This window comes from Durio zibethinus, chromosome 14, assembly GCF_047325235.1.
Source record: "Durio zibethinus cultivar Kanyao isolate XHJ-2024 chromosome 14, ASM4732523v1, whole genome shotgun sequence".
Taxonomy (NCBI): Eukaryota; Viridiplantae; Streptophyta; class Magnoliopsida; order Malvales; family Malvaceae; genus Durio; species Durio zibethinus.
In genome coordinates, this window is record NC_143175.1 from 22,501,674 (window position 1) to 22,523,576 (window position 21,903).

The 21,903-nt window shown below is 29.0% G+C and overlaps 3 pseudogenes across 1 annotated transcript; 1 reads left to right on the forward strand and 2 right to left on the reverse strand.

Annotated features, from left to right (window-relative positions):
* Nucleotides 1-1,321: 1,321 nt before the first annotated feature.
* Nucleotides 1,322-13,840, reverse strand: LOC149515138 (uncharacterized; annotated as a pseudogene). Its single transcript, XR_016327251.1, has 6 exons — nt 13,344-13,840; nt 13,203-13,253; nt 3,113-3,164; nt 2,980-3,038; nt 2,778-2,823; nt 1,322-1,638 (listed from the first exon to the last, which is right to left on the reverse strand). The product of XR_016327251.1 is annotated as an uncharacterized LOC149515138 (transcript).
* Nucleotides 13,841-13,925: 85 nt separating this feature from the next.
* Nucleotides 13,926-14,860, forward strand: LOC111295126 (dirigent protein 22 pseudogene; annotated as a pseudogene).
* A 2,738-nt stretch (nt 14,861-17,598) lies between these two features.
* LOC111295054 (dirigent protein 22 pseudogene) lies at nt 17,599-18,758 on the reverse strand (annotated as a pseudogene).
* Nucleotides 18,759-21,903: the final 3,145 nt, after the last annotated feature.

Consider the following 21,903-nt stretch of genomic DNA (forward strand, 5'->3'; position numbering starts at 1 on the left):
AAATAATGTAAGCTACTTGCCTTGGTGAGAGCAATGTATTCAATATATGCCAAACAAGGTAGGGCCTACAGATTCCCAACATTTTATTTAAAAAACAACAACAAAATATTAAATCTAACACAAGAACAAGAACTAGTAAATTGCCATCACTTCACTCAAAAAGATTTAAATGCATGAACACCATAAGAAAACTACGTCCAGACAAACTCATTAAATCTAGTCTGATCCACTGCCAAAACATGTTGCCAGGCAGCAGGGCGCAAGTGAAATTTACTGCAGCTTCTACATCAATTTTTGTTGTGTACCTGATAAGAGTAACTGTATATTGTCTGGAAGGAGCAGATGCATTTATAAGATGACTTAGTATGCGATTCAAATAACAGCTATGGCCTACACATTCATTTACTAGACAATACTGACTAATCTGCTGTAAGCTTATATCCAAGCATTTTCTGTGCGTCCCTGATAAACTTGTAACCTTACACAAGCTTCTTCTACACGGCCCTGATAATAAACTTGCAAGCTTACACATGCATCAATTCTGCATTTAACTGTTGCAGATGCGGTTTGTACCAACGCACAAGGCAACTGGGATCAACAGTGACTGCTTCACAGTAATTCCCATAGTTCTCAAATTTAATTAAGAATGGTACTATATTCCGAGGCGTCCAGGTCATAGTGAAAAATCAACTATATGCTTACAATTTCAACAACAATTTAGAAGATATTGGATGAAGAAAACTTGACATTCAAATATGTTAACAGCTTTAGTATCATATCTATATATTTTAGCAGGAAAATTCAGGAAATAAACTCTTAAAAGAATCCTCTCTGAAAACGATGAAAGTTTTAAATATGGTTCGCAAATTCTAGTGATATAGCCAGTGACAATTGATCCTGACATTGCATTAGCATCTCTGAAATTTCTCGCCAAGACAACAACAAAATTAAGTGTTTAATGACCAATCTAGACAAACGTGAGTTTGGCAATATGCTATATTAGCCATTTTTATGAACTTCCAAAGATACAGCTCAAAACAGTAATAGATTCACCCACATTTGATAAGCTTTGTTGTTCGGAACAGAGTTTCTTAAATCTATCTTAAAACATAATGGCATCCCTATAGGTAAAACATACCACCAAACAATGAAAGTGATGGAATCTAGGGAGTTCTTTAACAAGACATCAAGAGAGACTTCTAGCTTTTGTTTTAGTCAATGATATAGATACACAAGCAAATTCCTCAAGATAAGATGTCAATATGATGTAATTAGGATGTCAATCTTCATCACTGCCCTCACAAAAAAAAAAAGCCCAACAATGCAACCAAAGAAAAGAAATCTTATTAAGAAGATGCTACTAATATTATATTAGAAGTTTACAAACATGTCACTTTGAAGGGAAAATTTCATCCAAAAGTTCTATGCACATAGATATTAAATTGCTTACAAAACTGATGAAAATAGAATTTTTAGTAAGTTCACCAGCAAGAAGTCATCTTAGCCTTTCTTGTTGGCTCCGAGTAGCGTAGGTCTCTTCAATGTGTCGTGTGAGGAATGAAATTCCATAAAGTGAGGCACTCAAGGCAGCATAATATGAAGTCACAGAGAGTTGAGCAAACTTTGGAAGGGCATAACCTACAAATTCACAAATCAATGGCAAATTTACAGTCTATATAGATTACACAAACACACACAAAGTGGAAAATCATTAAAAATACATTCTAGATCTCAAGATTGGCGCTGAAAAAGAGTAGTCAATGAAGTGATATGCACTTGTAAACCCCATCTTATGCATAAACTACCTAGATCATCAAATTGAGTCTCTACAAAAGAACATAACTACAAGACATGAAGCTCAGGCCAAGAAGCCTTGTCAAATTGATAAGTAGAGTGAATCTTTCAAGCAAGAATAAATGCATCTTCTAAAAATCTTAAAGGTCAAAATAGGACAAGGCCAGAAAGGTTTGAGGAGACTGACTTAAGACTCCAGTACTAACTGCAAGAAATCACTAGCTAAATGCTTTGACAGAAAACAGCAGCCCAGTACTTATTTAGCTTTTTAAGTAAATAATAATCCAATGGCATGGTGAATTCATAGACAAACATTGGATTACTTACCAAACATAGCATGTTCTACTTAGAGGCATGACGTGCAAGGAAGTGTACTGGTTAAAAGGCGGTGCAAAGAACAGAGCAATTCATAAAAGAGAAAATTCAATTTTCAAACGATCAGAGTACCATACTTGAATGATTACCATTCATATAAATTATATGACAAAGGAATTAGAATTATCTTCTGTTGATAGTGAGGATGAAATTTATTGTAAATTTTTCTAAATTATCATTAATGGATTATCAGTGGCAAATCTTTGATAATTCAAGTAAAATTTTCTAAATTATCTGATGTTGTCTTTCCTACACGGAGTAGGAGGTAAAAACATGCATATGCAACAGATAGGAACAATTTGACAGCACTACACCTTAAAACTCTCACATTATACACGGCAGATAGTGCAATGTGAACAAACTATATAATCTTAGATGTACAAAAAATTCAACAATATGAACCCACGTTCATTAAATTAGAGGACTCAATAAAGATCATGAGCTTCTTTAATAAAAAACCTTGTCTATTACTTTTGATTAAAAGCTGCAGCAGATAGGTTCAAGTAAAAAAAGTAAGTAGTTTGTACAAATAAGATCAGGGTTTGTTATACAAGCTGAGAAATATCTTCTAACCACTTTACATCTAGAGTGAAAAGGCACGGTTTTACCTCCAAGTGCTGCACTGGCGCCTGAAAACATTAGAAGCAGAGGAATCTCTTGAAAAAAGAAGATAATAGAATTCAATTAAGTGAGCTTTCAAAGAAACAAATAAAAGCATTCTACCAACCAAGTAAAAGGGAAAAATGTGTTAGAGAACTTTCTCAGATTGAAAGGATTGGAACTGCAATTTATAACATAGAAGAGGCGTACCCTAGTTACAAAAGGGAGCCACTTTGGTCCCTTAATGTGATTCTGAATGAATGGGATCCCTGTAAATAGAAAATCATAAGAGATGTGCATGCAAAAGCAGAAATCTTATGAAGGTAAAGGAGGCCAATAATACCCGTGCTGAAACCATGTACTGCACTAAGCATTCCCCCAATACCAGAGCCAGCCTATTTGCAAACAAATGCAAATAAGAAAACTTAGCTAAGCAGTAAACAAAATTGAGCAAAATATAAAATTAAAGTATTTAAAGAAAAAGGTTAATAAAAAGACATTGGCAACATGTCACAACAATCTATAATCTTTCCACATGTTAACTCAATTCACCTACAGTCCACCATAAAATGATTGTTATTTTGTGATTATGATCCACACTCTGAAAATCTAGATGAAGAAGCAACATAATAGACTAGACTGAAAAATAGATATATCTTTGAATAATGGACATCACTACAATTTTCAATTAATATACATACTTTGCTATTAAAAATAGAATTAAAGGGTTCCATCATAACAAGACCACATTTATTGATAATGCTATCCAGAACATAGCACTAGAAAGAATGATTCAATTACAAAAGCAAAACTGTTATTTTCAAATATCAAAAAGGCATGTCACTTGAACAGATATCAACTACTTATCCTACTTTTTTGGGTACATATAGCAACCCATTGGACTTTGAGGTACACATTGAGAGCTAGCGTCTCACATCCCACAAACCCCAAACTCCATCTCCTCAACATTCAAACACAAAACCTCCAGATAGCAAAATTCTAAGTTCTAAGTGTCATAACGTATAAATCCATAAATCTACAGCTAGACATGTTTTTTTTTATGAGTCGCTACCAATCATTTTTGTTTAGGGATAATTGGCCACCTGACAGAATCTATTCTATTTAAAGAGAAGTCACAAGATTTACTTAGGTATCTTTAAATAGTAAACTCTTATCCACAAAATCAAATTTTAAGTTCGGGAGTACGGTTACATGTGAGAAAGGTTATAATACCCCCACAACCCCTATTCAAAGGATGATATCAGTTTGATTTCAAATTATCCAAACATTAAATATGTTAATAATTTATCAAAATATTTAATATTGAAAATTAATTTTAAAATTACTCTAATAGTTTGATAGTAATTTAAGATAATTCTCTCACCTCATGAGTATTCATAGAAAGTACTATCCCACCCTGAAGAGGTCCCGTTGTCAGATTTATTAATGTATTTTTTTTTTTACTCAAGAAAAAAAATTTGTAAAGTCCTCCAATAATTAGGTAAGATTTACTTTGATATAGATCTCCCAATAATTTGATAAGATTTTATTATAAAAATATTTATAAAATTTTATTTTTGAGAAAATTTATTAAATCTTTCAATAGTTTGATAAAATTAAATTCAAGATGCAAATCTTTCAATAGTTTGATAAGATCAAAACAAAATATTTTATTAGTAATATTTTTTTTTATAAAATTGATTTATAATATTTTTCAATAGTTTGATAGAATTTATAAAAAATTTAAATTCATGAAAAATCCTCTAATAGTTTGATAAGACTCATGAATTTATTTTAAAAATATTTTTTGTTAATATTTTTAAATAAATAAATAAAATTCATAAAGGTATTTAAAAAAATAAATAATAAAATTTTTAATTTAAAATAATGAGTAAAATAATAATTAAAGATGAAAATAATAATAATAATAATAACTAAAAATAAAAAATCTAAAAAAAATGAAAATAAAATAGAAAAAGTGAAATATAATAAAATCAAAACAGAAAATAGGATGAAAGAAAAAAAAAAAAGAAAAACTTGTGATCGAATCAAGTTTGAAGCACGGATTTTCTCGTAAGTCGCGAGTTCATGTAAAAAGTTGAAACTTCAACCGAAAAGTTTATCTTAAACCCAAAAAATTTTTCAAATTCTTGAAAACCTAATAAAAATCCCAAAATCAAAGCCATAAAAACAATTCCCAACAAATATCTCAGAAACTCAACAAAATATGGAATTAAACTTAGAAATTAAAACCCAAATTCAGGAAACCCAAAAATCATATCAAATTCAAAACGAAATAAAATCAAAATAAAATCACATAACCTAAACAAAAAAAAAAATCTCAAAATTTGCTTGAATGATTCCTCCCAAACATAGAAAACTAAAATCCCTAGAATTTTTCTTTTTTTTTCCAATTTTTTTCTTTTTCTTGCTTTGATCTATTGAGAGAATGACAGGTAGAGGGTTTTGGTTTGGCTTGGCTTGGGATTTTTGGGAATGATCTTTCCCTCTGTGTGATCACCGATTTATAAAGAAATTCATGCTAAATCAATTCTCCTTAAACTTATGATTTTATTTGATTTAATCTTTGATTCTGGAATTAAATCTCAAAAATCTCTTAACATCATTTTAATGTGAATTGATTCTAATTAAATCCTAAAAATCTCTTAACATCATTTTCACCATATTTTATTAAAATTTCTTCCTTTTTTTTTTAAACAAAAGTAAAATTAAACCAAAAATTAAGTTAAAAATAGATTTTTTTTAATTGGGCTCAATTTACAATTGAAGCCTGTTTTCAATTTTTTAAAAAATTTTAGAAAAAATGAGATATCTACAGTTACCTTTCTTTGTGCATTTTCTGTGATACAGGAATTACGTAAAGATAAAAGACATCCATTTTGTTCGGGTTTAAAAGCTGAGATTTAAAAAGTGATCGAAGTATACTAAAATAGAAAAATGATCGAGACTGAACTGCAAAACAAAAAATAAAATGATCTAGACTGAGCTAAGATCAAAACAGCTAACCGAGATTGAATTGCAAGTCAAAAAAATAAAATGATCTAGACTAAGCCAAATTCAAAATAAGTGACAAAGATTGAACTACAAGTTCGAAAAATTATTTGGATCGAGCCGAAATCAAACAATCAAGGTTGAACCGCAAATCCAAAAAAAAAAAAGTGACCTAGACCAAGTCAAGGTTGAAAATGAATGACCAAGGTAGAATCAAGGTCAAAAAGATGATTTGAACAAAGTCGAAATCAAAATGAATGATTAGGATCGAATCGTGAGTCAGACAAATGACCTGAACTGAGTCGAGATCGAACAACAGGGATTGAACCACTGGTCAAAAAAATGATCTAAATTGAGTCGAGATCAAACGACCGAGGTAAAACTGCAAGTCCAAAAAATGATTTGGACTGAGCTGATATCAAACAACCAAAATTGAATCGTAAGTCAGAAAAAATGATCTAGATCAAGCCAAGATTGAACGATCGAAATTGAACCACAAGTTCAAAATTTCAGCTTTAAATCCAAATATTCACAATTTGAAAATTCAAAGATTTATAAGGTTCCATAATAGAAGTTGAAAGATCCCAATACTCTAAATTTCGCAAAAAAATTCATAAAGATTTTTCAGATTCACAAGATTTTAAGTTTAGCAAAAGTTCTAAATTTGCAAAGGTTTCAGGTTCGCAAGCAATTCAAAGATTCATAAAAGTTTCAGTTTCACAAGAAATTCAAGTTCGCAAGAAATTCAAAGATTCGTAAGAACTTCAAAGGTTTGCAAGAACTTCAAAGATTCACATTCAAAAGATCTAAAATCTAAAGCTTTATGTTTGAAAACTTCAAAGATTCACATCAAAGATTTCAAGGTTCAAAGATTTTTATTCGAAAAATTTCAAGATCTCACATCCAAAAAAGCTCCTTTAAACGTAAGCTATAGAACTTTAGAAGTTTGAAAATTTTTTCTTGTCCAAAAATGAAAGATCTTCCTCATTTGAGGAATCAAAAGTCAAATATTTTCGTCTAACAAAAACAAAAGTCATGCTAATAATGCAAAGGCCTTCTAAATGCAACAATCCAAATTCTCACTAAATGATACAAATGCAAATGTCATACAATGATTCAAATGTGCTCCATATGCATACCCCAATCATGATGCAAATGCAATTATCATGGATTTAACATAATGCATTTAATGCAAATATTACTAAATCAATGCAATGAAATTACAATTGTGGTAACAAAGTTCTCAAGACTCCACCATCTCATATATTCTTTCTTAGCTTCTCAAGCATTAACAATCTCAAAACAAATTCTATCAATTGATCCATGTCATTTTTTTCATCGGGTCCCAACTCACAAGTTATGTTGACCAACCCACTATTGTATTTATCACTGAGTCATATCATTTGCTATTTTCAAATCACCTTTTCAAGCTTTTTTCACTTTTTCATCTTAGATTTCTTTCAAAAGAATAGAAAATCTTTATGTACATTATCATTCATTTATTTACCATCATTCTAATTCATGACAAATATGATACATTTTTTTTATTCATTTAAGGGATGTACATTTGGTGAAAAATAAGAAAAATGGATCTTTATTATTGAAAAAAAAAAGGTCAATAACAAATCAAAGGTAAACAAAGACAAAATATTGTGACTGTTCAAACAGGATATCAACATCCAAAATGATGATTGTTCAGACAATTTTGAACTCCAACTTAGAATTTTCTTTCAAAAATATATTCCATCAATATCCTTAGTCTTTGTGCTAATCATCCTCATTCTTAGAACCCTTACACAAAGTTATTTCCATCTTTACTTAAATCGTCCTTTCAAATTTTTAGTTTAAGCCTTCTTTTTTTTTTCTCTTTTTTGTTTGTTTTATTTTTTTTCTTTTTTCTTTTTTTGCGCACCCCCTTCTCATGTTTTCTTTTCATTTCTTTTTTCCATTTATCCACCAGTGATACTTTGATCAAAATCTCAAACAATTCAATTGCAAATTTACCTTAGTTCAATTCATGATTCTCCAATTCAAATATTCACATTTGATCAAAATAGACTTTTAAGGGATGTAACGTAAACTAGGATAAAGGGTTATGAAAGAAATTCATGAAATAGGCTCAAATTGTATTTGAAGGGTAATCAAACCAAGAACCATTTCTTTTCATGTAGTGCACCTTGACATTTTACCCCATAATTTCTCCTTCATTTTTTTTCTTTTTTTCATTATTTTTCAAGAAAAATTTGAACACCATAAGGCTTTGCCCCTGAAATTACTAAGGATAAACAATCTTCTCAATCTTTACCCTCAGTGTAGGGGTGATCCTGGATTAGGGTTTCTCAGAAAAAAATTTTAACAAGTTCAAATGGGATAGCAAAAAATAATTTTATTTTTATTTTTTTTAAAGAATAGAAAAAAGATGATCATTTCTTATCTCAAACATGAATACTCTTAATGAAAAATATTTATTGATCAAGAGTAAACGTGTGAATGAATAATTACAAAGATCATGTTTTGCATCACTTTCAAAACTTTTTATCAAATTTATCTTTTTTTTATTCAGCAGTCCCAATGAATCAACAATCTTCATCTATCAATCAGATCACATAAATAATGTTTTCAAAATCAAATTCTAAATTATTATCATGACTATCTGAACATTCATTATTTGAAATCAAAGAATGGATATGGAAAAAAGGTATGAGAAGGCAAAGGTAAATAATAGTGATTCACATAAAAGAGGAATGTCATGAAAATGCATCAAATCTATCACTTTTATTAGAATAATAAAAAATAAGATGAAATCAAAATATATAAAAGAGATCTATATTCTCAAGAAATCCTAATATGATAAACATTTTTAATCAGCCTTCCCAAAGTTATGCCCCTAAATGATTAGTCAAAGAGTCTTTATTGATATTTAATTCTCCTGATTCATTGAAGCTCATCGAACCTGCTAAAATCAAACTTTGCACTTTATGCTTGAAAGCAATGCGAGTTTTTATAGAGTGACCCACATTCCCCATTATGGCAGTCACATATTGCATTAACATTGTACTATTTGGAATATGATGGCTTCAATGGTTCTAAAAAGACTGAGGATACTAGGTCATTCTTGACCAATTCTAGAAATAGCTCAATATAGGTTATGGGGATAAGATCAATACGAGCTCTCTCATGATTGCCTTTGGATCTTCCCAAATCACTCGATTGTTTGGCCTTGAAACTAGTGTAGTAACAGGATTAAGCCTATATGTAGTTGCTTGAAAAGCTTATTGATGAGGACTTAGAGCGATGTTGTTCATGGTTGAGAAATAAGACTGGTAAAAATCTTGTGCAATATTATTGGCTGCTAGGTAGTAAGCAAGATGAACATATACTGGATATGAAGCATAATTTCTGGATTATTGCCCCTCAAAACTCATCACTTAGGCTTCATCCTCTTCTTTCTTAGGCATCATATATTTCTTAGCACTGTTTGTCTTTTCCTACTCAAGCTTACCACTCTTGATAGCATTTTCAATAATCTTCCTTGAGATCACCATATCAGCAAAATTTTTTATTGCATTCCTTATCATATTTTCATAATAAGGCAACTTCAAAGTTCTTATAAACAAAACTGTCATTTTTTTTCAGTTAAGGGTGGCTAGACCTGAACAACTATATCCCGCCACCTCTGAGCATATTCTTTGAATGATTCCATCACTTTTTTTTCACACTTCGCAAAGAAAAGCGATCAAAAGTCATATTTATAATATGACAATATTGATTGATGAAAAAATTGGTCAAATTTTTTCATTTTTGGATACAGGTCCTATCCAACTAAACATATCACTTTGCGACAGAACTAGTTAAATTGTCTAAGAATACATGCATAAGTAACTTCTTATTACTGGTGTAGGCTACCATCTTTCGATAGTACATGATGACATGAATTATCAAACACTTAGTATCATTGTAAATTTCAAACTCTAAAATTTTAAATTTCGGAGGAATCACAACATCTGGGACTAAACAAAGTCTGGCAACATCCATGGAGCCATAAAAATCTATTCCTTCAACAGCTCATAACCTTTTATCTAGCATGTTCATCTTGTAATCATCTTTTGAATCTTTTAAAGCCTCAACCATTTTCAATTTCTCTTTGAGATGTCTAAATTAGGAACTTGGACAGATTCAACTGCTTTTTCAGTAAAGTTAAGGTTGTTGTAGCTTTGCATATTCCTTTTGTTGGGTGCAGGTAGTATTTCTAAATAAGTATAGCCTATTGAAAATACAAACTGTTATGATGGAAGACTTGAAGTGGATTAGGCTTGATATAGACCATAACCCAGAGGATATAAAGGATCAGCAACGTCATGTGAAATGTCTTCTTCTACTGTCTTTCCTTTATTCAACTTGCCCAATGCCTCGAGGATTTTGCTAAGCTCTTCTTTAATCTCTTCTTGGGCTTTTTCTAATTTCTTGACATAGCTAACATTATCTTGTTCCATTCTTCTAGCTTGGGCCCAAGTGTAATACTGATGTTGAACTATCCTTGAACCTTATTTTCCCACAATTAATGTGCAAATTTAAAATGATATTTATATGACCATCAGATTATGCATGAGATTAAATGTAGTGATGCATGAATGCAACAATGAGGATTTAATGATGTAAATGCATACATATACATCAAAAAAAATGGGTTAGTAAACATAATATATAAAAAACAATATAATATATACAAAAAATAATGTAAAGAGCTAGTATGCAAAGAAAATATATAAATTTCAAGCAAAAAAAATGTCACATCATATATCCTATTGAGGATTTTCTAACACAAGTGGAGGTATGGCTCTAACTTAAAGTTGGACTCTTAGGGTTTATTTACATGCTAGGTTCTAAGATTTGATAATCTAAACGTTTTCAAATTATTCCTTACATCATTATCCATTGTAAACTAATAAGGCACCCCGTCCTTGCCCACCATAAGCTACAAGCAAAAAGAGTTCAATTTGAGTAGGAGTGTTTCGTTAGCCCATACAGAAACATAAAATCTCACGAAGGTATAAGTACTTCACTTTTTCCTAAAGGACAAAACTAGGATGTAAAGCTCATATTATGCTCATGCAAATGAATGATATATATATATATATATGAAAATGAATAAATGAATAACTAAACAAAATATAAGCAAAGAAATGAAAGAAAAAGGAAAGAAAAAAAATCCCAAATTTATTAAGCAAGGCTTAGATAGTAAGAAATCATTTACTGGCCTGACTCTTATTTCTCCAACAGAGTCGTCAAACTGTCATAAAATATAGATCTGTGGACCTACCACTAGAGATGATTTTTTAGGAGTCGTCACCAATCTTTGTTGTTTAGGTGTGATTGACCACCTAATAGAATCTGTCCTATATAAAGAGAAATCTCAATATTTACTTAGGTATTTTTAAACAGTACACTCTAATCTATGAAACTAGATTTTAAGTTCGAAAGTACGATTACGTGTGAACAAAGTTATAACACCCACATAGCTCTCATCCAAAAGATTAAATTAGTTTGATTTCAAATTATCCAAACTTTAAATATGTTTATAATTTATAAAAATATTTAATATTAAAAATTAATCCTAAAATTACCCCAATAGTTTGATAGTAATTTAAGATAATACTCTCACCTCAAGAGTATTGATTAAAACTAGTGTCCCACCCTGAAGAGGCACCGTCATCAAATTTATTAATGTATTTTCTTTACTCAAGAAAAAAATTTAATAAAATCTTTCAATAGTTTAGTAGGATTTATTTTGATGCAGATCTCCCAATACTTTAATAAGATTTTATTATAAAAATATTTATAAAATTTTATTTTTGAGAAAATTCATTAAATCTTTCAATAATTTGATAAGATTGAATTCAAGATGTAAATCCTCCAATAGTTTGGCATAATTAAAACAAAATATTTTATTAATAATTTTTTTATAAAATTGATTTATGAGATTCTCCAATAGTTTGATAAAACTCATAAAAAAATTAAATTCATGAAAAATCCTCCAATAATTTGGTAAAACTAATAAATTTATTTTAGAAACATTTTTTTGTTATTATTTTTAAATAAATAAATAAAATTCATAAAGGTATTTTTAAAAAATAAATAATAAAATTTTCAATTTAAAGTAATGAGTAAAATAAAAATTAAAGATGAAAAAAATAATAATAAGTAAAAATAAAAAATCTAAAAATAAATAAAAATAAAATAGAAGAAGTGAAATAAAATAAAATCAAAACAGAAAATAGGATGAAAAAAAAAAAAACATGCGATCAGGTCAAGCTTGAAGCGCTGATCTTCATGCTGGTTGTTGGATTCATGCAAAAAGTTCAAACTTTCATCCTAAACCCAAAAAAGTTTTCAGATTCTTGAAAACGCAATAGAAATCTCAAAATCAAAAGCCAACAAAAAAAGAAACCAGCAAAAATCTCAAAAATTCAAAAGAATATGAATCAAACTCAGAAATTAAAACCCAAATTCAGGAAACCCAAAAATCAAATTAAATTTAGAGCGAAATAAAATCACAGAACCCAAAGAAAAAAAAATCTCAGAATTTGCTTGAATGATTCCTCCCAAAAACAAAAAACTAAGATCCCTAGAATTTTTTTTTCTCCATTTTTTCTTCTTCCTGCTTTGCTCATTTGAAAGACAGACAAGCAAAAGGTTTTGCTAAGGCTTGGATTTGGATTTTTTTTTTTTTTTTTTGTGAATGATCTTTCCCTCTATGTGATCACCGATTTCTAAAGAAATTCATGCTAAATCAATTATTTTTAAAGCAATAATTTTATTTGATTTAATCTTAGTATAAATTGATTCAAAAATCAAATCTCAAAAATCTCTCAACATCATTTTAATGTGAATTGATTTTGGAATTAAATCCTAAAAATCTTTCAACATCATTTTCACCATACTTCATTAAAACTTTTTTCCTTTTTTTACCCTTTTTTTTGACAAAAATAAAATTAAACCAAAAATTAAATTAAAAATAAATTTTTTCAATTGAACTCAATTCACGATTAAAACTTGTTTTAATTTCAGAAAAATTTTTGAACAAAATAGGTGTTTACACTACCTTTTATCACCTTTCTTTAAAAACTTATGGTTAGTAGGATCCTATTAGATATTAAAAAAAAAAAAGTTAAAGCACTGAAACACTTTCTAACTGGTCTAAGCGAGGATATAATAGCTATCAATCTCAGCTTAAAATTTACAGCTTTCCAATACAAAAACAAAGAATCGTGAACCTTCTGCTAGTCTACAAATGAGAACAATGTGTTTTAATTTATTTTCCTTTCCTTTTTCGTTTGCAAAGCGTTAAAAAAGAAAAAAAAAAAAAAAAAGAAGAGTTTAATAAAAGAAAAAGACGATGAAAAGATGGGGAAGGAACTGACCACTGCAGTAGCATCATGTAAAACTGAAGTAATTGTCCATTCTGCTTTGTCCTGTGAAAAAAATTAATAAAACAGAACCCAAAAGTCAAAGCTTTGAGCTACAAAACAGAGAAAAAAGAAAGAGGGACACAAAGGGATTACAGAATCAGGGCTCAAAAGAGAGGCAACGAGGACAACGAGCGGAACCTAAGCCAGGTTTGATGGTTGGATCATGGTAGAGATTTCCATTCCTTAGTTTTTCCTCGTATGCCTCTCTTGCCCCCATTCTTCCGAACACCCAAACCCTCTCCTTAGAATCTGTTTTCTGTCTTGGCTTCTGCTCCGAACTCAAACTCGGAAGTAGTCAGAAGCATGTCTTCCAATCTCTGTTGTGTTGAAATACCTGATTCGGCTGTAACTCCTTTTATTGAGAACCGTTTACTTGGATTTCCTTGGCCCAATTACTTCATTACTGAATTGGCCACCTTCAAAAAAATGATCCAATTTCGTTCTATTAAATTGATAGGCTATTAAGCCACATGGGTAGGAGAACCCAAGGCCATAGTAAAAACTTTTCCTTTGCTTTAAAAAGGAAGAAAAATTGAATTAGAATTGAGTTCGATTTTTTTTTTAATTTTTATAAAAAGAAGAGCAAAGCGGTGGGGGAAGTTTTCAAGCTTAACTTTTTCCGTTGGTTTTCTTTCTTCATTAAAAAAAGAAAATTTTAAATATGTTTGGTTCATTTTAATTAATATATTTGATATAAAAAAGTCCTACCAAATATCAGTAAATTATTTTACAAATAGTTAGGCACAACTAAACCAATTTTTCAAAGTCCATTAGGGCTACTCCCCAGACATCAACCCAACTAAACAAATCTCCGTTTCATTTTTGCGTAGTATATAATTTACAGACTTCAGGCACTTTGAACTTATTCAGATTTGTCTTCTATAGCTCTATACCTCAATCATGGCGAATATCCTCCTTAAACACTGCTCCAGTCTCCCCTTCCTCCTCACAATTCTCTCATTCTTCTCAACCTTTGCCACCATAGAATCCCAATTTTTCTCAAGAAACCCATCTCCATCATCTCTAGGGCTGAAGCGAGAGAAACTAAGCCACCTCCACTTTTACTTTCATGACATAGTCACCGCCAAAAATCCAACCGCTGTCCGTGTAGCTCAAGCACCCACAACAACTTTATCCTCACCCTTTGGTGCGGTGGTGATGATAGATGACCCTTTGACGATCAACCCCGATATCAACTCCACACTTGTTGGAAAAGCGCAAGGGATTTATGCTTTAGCGTCGCAAAGTGAAGCTAGCATGTTAATGGTATATAACTTTGCTTTCATGGAAGGGAAATACAATGGCAGCAACCTTAGCGTTTTGGGGCGTAACTCGGTGTTTGATTCTGTCAGAGAATTATCGATCGTTGGTGGAAGCGGGGTTTTCAGGTTCGCTCGTGGCTATGCCGAAGCAAGGACTCATACATTTGATCTCAAGACTGGGAACGCTGTTGTGGAATATAATGTCTATGTTTTCCATTATTGATCGAATCATTTGTTTGTTCCTTAATTGTTTTTTTCTCTCTTTTTATATCACCAAATAAAGCTTTGCCTTTGATTGATAATATTTATTTATATATTTTAAAAGAAATTTAATGCTGTGTGATGATAGTTGTGGTGCTCGTGATTATTTAGTTATGTTTTAATCTATTAATTATTTAAGAATAATATATTAATTATGATATAATAATTAATTATATAAATATAACATTTAATTTTAATTTTAATTTTAATTTTAAAAAAATAATTATACCTTTTCTCTTTTCTAGGGAAACCTTATTTTGTTCATGAAAACTAGTTAATGTGGTTACATAAAAAATATGACAAAATTATTTTATTTTTATAAAAATATTATAGGAAGCATTGACTTTCTTATCACAAGGAAACTGATTGTGGGATTTTGATTGCAGCAGTTAGTGAAATGATATATATATATATATATATATATATTTATATATCATCTATCTTTCTTTATATATAAAATTAAAAATATAAATTTCAAAAATATTAAAAGCAAATGTACTAAAAAAATTAAAAATGAGTGATTTAAATACTTTTATCAATTAATTTATTAATTAATAGATATATGTATATATATATCCAATTGTATTTTCTAACTCACTAATCTCATTTCACATTATAATGTATTTATAATTTATTTGATAGGAATACATACAAACTATAAACCAACCTAATCTTACAATAACTTAGGTACAATTAAAGTCATCTGAAGTGATCACAGCAGGTTCTATCAATGAAAGAATTCGACAACATAATTAAACATTAATATATATCTTTGAGACCATGAATGTTAATTACATAGTAAAATACAAATATTAAAGAAAATGGAAAAGTATATCAATTACACTTTCATGATATAAATTATGCAATCTATGAATAATTACTTTAGATATCTTTAATTTCTTAATTTTAATTTTATTTCATTAATTATTTGAACTATCATTGTTAATAAAAATGTGATTATGTTCTTATTAGTATATGCCTAAAATATGCAATAAAAATTTAGTCACGCAGCAATGCGCAGATAAAACACTTATATATGTAACTCTAAATCTCTTGTGGTGAAATCACATGCCTATGTTATTTAAATAATCTTGTGTATTATATAATAAATTAACCGAAAAATAGTAAAATGCCAAAAGACTACTAAAAAATTAAATTAGAAGACAAAAGGGTTTTTTGTGTTGCTTCCTTTTATAAGAATGACGTTTCTTTGTTGTCTTTATTTTTTATTTTTTTATGAAATTTTGCAATTTTTGTTTGTTGGATGCCATTAGTTTTTTTTTTTTTTGGGGGGGGGGGGGATTTTTTATATTTATTTTTTTCTTTTTTGGTGGAAGAGATTTTTTTTTTTTTGAAAATTTATTAACTTAAAAAATTATATTTAAATTTTTTTAATTTTTTTAATTATAAATATAATAAAAATTATAATTATAATCAAATATTACATCATTAAATAATAAAACAAAGAAATTAATGAACAAGCTCACGTACAATAAAACTTAAATTTAAAATTTCATAATTCTAAAGATTTGTTCATACTATTAAACCAAGGTCTCATTGATAATTTTTTAAGAAAAAAATCCAACTTACGTTCTTTTCTTTTGATTTTGTGATTTTTTTGTTTTATTTTTTAAGAAAAAAATTCAGGTAAATAAAAAAAAAGCCGCCCTAATTAACACATGGAAAAGTGTGAAGCTAAATTTCAAAATAAAAAACTTCATATTATTTATAGTTAAATATATATAGTATAAATTAAAGTGTCATATAACACATGTTAACATTTTCTAAATCAAAACATATAAACCTTTTCACATGCTATTGGTTTGGATATGGAAAATCAGCTTAGTAATTAGTGATATGATTTTTTTTTTTTTATTTGACACGTTGAAGATTTTTTGGTTATATATTGTTCTTCAAAGAAAAGAACGTTGACTATAATCGTGACAACCCGATTATCATGTTGAAATTGCATTTATCTTAGTGAATACATGTTGAATAAATACAATTAATTGCTAAAGTTCCACCTTAATTAATAAGATTTTACATTAACAACATTTGCATTTATTTTAGTGAAGTATTTTGTTGCTCAACTGTCCTTATTCTGAATAGAATGTAAGAAACGTGTGGAAGGAAGAACAATAATGTTCACGCCTTGCTAAAATTACTTTTTTCTTTGAAAAAAAAATCATAGTTTGAAGTAGATTAAAAATTTATAAATATTAATATTTCAATTTAAATTTATTAAATATTATCTTTTAAATATAATTATCCGAATAAATGAAATTGCTTATTTCAACAATTAATTAACAAAGATGTGTGGCCATTGATTTCTTAAAGCAACCATGCATGGAGAAATAAATAAATGCTCATTTAACACTTAACAGCAACAACGCAATAAATGCAATAAATGACGTCTGCTTTCAATCGCTTTTTTTTTTTTTTGTTTAACATATAATTTTGATTCAATAATGAGAGGTAATCGTTCTTTGTCCTATAAATTCGAACACGAGATGTCTCGGGGAGTTTCAGGATGCAAAATTTAATCAAATTATTTATTTATTTATATATTTTTTATTTAAATTTTTTTTATATGGAGTTTCAGGATGCAAAATTTAATCAATTTATTTATTTATTTTTTATTTAAATTTTTTTGATATTTGATAATTTTTTAAAATTTTAATTAATTTAAAATTAAATCAAATTAAATTTTATAAAAAAATAAATTCTCTCAAATTTATTTTTTTTATTTATAATATTCAAAATCAAAATTTTACTTAAATAAAATCAAATTTTTTATTATTCGAATCAACAAACGTTAATATTTATTTATTTATTAATACGTAATAAATGAAGCATTAAACTCCGGAAGCAAAAGAAAACAATTAAGAAGCTAAAAAATGAAAAACACGACTGTATGTGTAATAAAAAAAAAGCAAAGACCGTCGACCATCAATAATGGAAGACATAGACATTGTACTCCACAACGGCATTCCCAGTGCTGAGATCAAAAGAGTGAGTCTTGGCCCGGGCATAACCACGTGCAAATCTGAAAAACCCACTGCCACCAACGATCGGCATCTCCCGCACGGTAGAAAATACGGGGTTACGCCCCAAAATGCTAAGGGCACTGCCATTGTACTTACCATGAGAGAAAGCAAGGTTCAAAACCATCAAAAGCCCAACTTCGGTTTGTGATGCAGAGGCATAAATCCCTTGCGCTCTTCCCACAAGCTTGGAGTTTAACTCAGGCCCAACCGTCAAAGGGTTATCTATCATCATCACAGAGCCGAAGAAAGTTGCCGAAGTGCTGGTCATAGGTGCACTGGCTACCCGAACTGCTGTAGGCTTTGGTCCGCTGAGTATGTCATGGAAGTAAAAATGAAAGTGGCTCAGATTCTCTTTCTTGAGTCCTAGTGATTCTGGGGATATGGTTCTTGAGAAACGATAAGGTTTTGCTGTGGAAAGGGTTAAGGAGGAGAAGAGAACTGTGACGATGGTCAGAATGAGGGAGGTGAAGGTGAGATTTGGCAAGGTTTTAGCCATGATGTTTGAGTGTTAATTGATTTGAAGGATTTGCCTTATTAATTGGCATGAAAGGCTTTGATGGTTTTAGCGAGTTGTTGCTATCAATTTATATAACACAAGTAAAAGGGTATGAATTGAAAGCCACTCGGAATAAAAGATACAAAGATGGTCAATGCCAACCCATTTTGCAAGTATAGCCGGACACGATTGGATCATATTTAATTGCACAATTAGAAAATTCGACTAAAAAAATTAACATATGAGGCGGTGTCGATATTATTCATTATTAACAACACATCAAATATATATATTTTAAAAAATAGATAAATTAAAATAAGCCAAAAAAAATTCTAATAAAAAGCTTTAATAACAAATCTTTATTGTATCACCTTAATTATTATTAGAAAGAGATAAAAAAAAAAAAGAAATTACTAACAAGAAAGGAAGTAAAAAAGGCTAACATTGTATAAATTGATAAGTAAAAAAAAAAAAAAAAAAGAACGTGTGATTAAGAAAGAGAAGTTGCCATGGAGAGGGCCCGAGGGAAAAGAGGAACGAAATAATATTGGCTGCGTCTTTGAAGGGTCTAAAAAAGGTGGTCAATTCGTCTTTCTATTGGACATCAAGAACTGGTATAAATGGTTTGTGGCAATTACAAAAGGATACAAATAAAAGAAGCACATCAACTATTCATCTGGCGTAGAGTTAAAAAATAAATTTAGAGAAAAAGAAAGATATTGTTACTATAATGTTTTTCTAAGCAGAAAAATATATATGACCTGAAACCTAAACATGGCACGCTTGAAAGGAAAGACTTTGTACTGCAATTGCTTTTTCTTTTTACCAAGTAGCAACATCTTAATTTTCATATGCAACTTATAAAATCAAATCCAGTTAATTGTGATTTTTTTTAAGTATCAAATTAATAAAAATTATATAATACAAGAACCAAATTAGTACTTAACCCTTTGGTTTATGTGTGGTTTGCTTTTCTTTGGTTCCTTTATGGCTAGTCTTGCTCGTTGGTTTTGCTTTTAAAATCCCATATTTGCCCAAAATTTCGGGAGTAAAATAAAGAAAAAGACAGCCAATTGATTGGCATCATGATTTTGAACGTTCGATCTTGAAAGATCTAGTCAAGTTTTGACTTTTGACCGAAAAAGATAGTGGAGTATTTTCCACGTGGCTAACTAGTTGATTTTTTTTTTTTTTTACATAAGATGAGCATACTCCTAAAAAAATTAGAGAAAATTTTGTTCAAAACTAAGAATTTTATCTTATTGCAAAATTTCCGTAATCACTAAATCAAAAAATTCTTAAAATTTTCTCTTCACATTTATTTACCACAAAAACAAAAAAAAAGGACATTGCAATGTTCCATAAGAAACAAAAGTAAAGTAAAATTTTGGAAATTTAGAATTTGAACAAAGAAAATTTATCCTATATGCTAGAATTTTTCTAAAAAGAAATTTAAAATTTTAAAAAATATTTAGATATTAATATAGAACCGTTTATATTTCATAATTATAAAATTAATCCAATAATTAACGAAATTCAACCCTTAAACACTTTTATTAAATATAGATTGAACATTTTTAATGACATGTGTGAATCATAAATAAATGGGTAAATTATATATATATATATATATACTCTAATTATTAGGTGCGATTTGAGTTTATTTTTTAAAGTTTAAAATATGATATTTAATTTTTTATAATTTATTTTATTGTATTTTTACCAAACACCATTACTTTTCCTTTTTTTTTTTTCCTTATTTTTTCTCTTAAATTCATTATTTCTCTTTAAAATCATATGAATTCTCTCTCTATACAAATCATCTTCAATAAAAATTTATTTCCTCTAATTCTCTCCTCTCTCTAATGCTTCAATTTTTTTTGCAAGAGCTCTTTCTCCCCATGTTACATTCTTTGCCTTATTTCTAGAATTAAAGAAAACAAAATCTCAGATTCTGTAAGAACTCGCCATCATCGTCCATTACACTACCATCGTTGGTTGCCGCGTAGTCTTTCGTAACTAGTGACCACCATCATGAACCAAAAAAGAAAACCCCAACACCAAAGTCATAAAACCCATTGTGCTGCCATCCCTTTTTCCGCCATTAGCACTTCTTTATTCTTAGTCTAAAAAAAAAAAAAAAAAAAAAAACCCTCGAAAATAACCAAACCTAAAACCATGGAAAAACATTCCTTCACAAACCTAAAAAAGCAATTTCAAGCCAAAATTCAAAATTTAATTTTGCTCTTAAATGTTCCTACTAATGGTGCTCTTTGCCTGATTATTTTTGGTTGAAATTTTGAATTTTTTTACTTATCTATTTATATACAAATTTTAAATTTTATGTCTTTTTGAAAATGAAATATATATTGTTGAAATTGTATTAAGCATCAAATAAACAATCAAATTTTATTCGACAGTCACCCAATTTCTAGAGACAACCATGTACAGAGCAAATAATATAGAAAAAACTTATAAATAAACCTAGCAGCCACCAAACAAACCTATAAAACCAAAATCCACATTGAATTACCCATACTTAGTAAACACGCAAAACAACCATAAATTAATGTAACAGTTACGATAACTCATTAATAAAGATTTTTTTCGGTGGTTTTTTATTTAAATTTTTTGAAAATTTTTGGGTTTTTAAAATAGAAATGAAAAGAGAATGAAGGAGAAGATCGAATGGCAACACAGTGAACGAAGAGTAGCGCACTCGAAGAGTAGCGCACAGGTGGTAAAATCAATGGCAATTGGTGGAGGTTATAGTGGGTTTATTAGAAGCTAAATTTTATTTTTAATGTTAGCTGGGTTGCACTAAGTTAGAGAGGAACTTAAAAGAATGTTAGAGAGAAAAAATAGAAATCAGAAGAAGTTTTGAAATGAAAATGAAAAACGTTATGAGTTGGGTAAAAGAATAATAAAATAAATCATAAGATAATTAAATATTAAATTTTAAATTTTAAAATTACTTTAAATTTATCTCAAATCACAAAATAATTTTATGTAATTTACCTTAAATAAATTAAGAACTCATTAGCTAATTGGACAGTAGTTTTACTTTAGTGGGTACATATTATTATTTAAATACGTTAATAAAGTTAAAAAAAATCGTCCATCAATATTGCAGTGAGATAACACAAATATTTATCCAATTACAAATACAAATTAATATTTTATGTTTCCGTCCAAACGTTTGTTGGTGAGTTTAATTCCTACTTTCCGCAATAAAGGAACCCTCTTAATGTATGTGGGTCAATCGGTGCGCCCCTAAGCAGGCACAAAACCTGACGATTGAAGGCATTGCTCAATACGTCACATCACACAAGCATCGGTCTTTGCCCCTACACTTGATTTCTTATGAGGGCAACGATATAAATAATTTTTAAATTATAGTAAAAGATTTAATATGATATTTAAAATTTAAAAATTTGTAATATAGTATGTAAATTATAAATTTATTAATTAATATAATATTTAAAAAATTATTTATTTATCACATATAATTATTTAAAATAATTATATTAAAAATAATTATCATATTAATTAATATTAAAAATTTTTAAAATTTAAATATCATATTA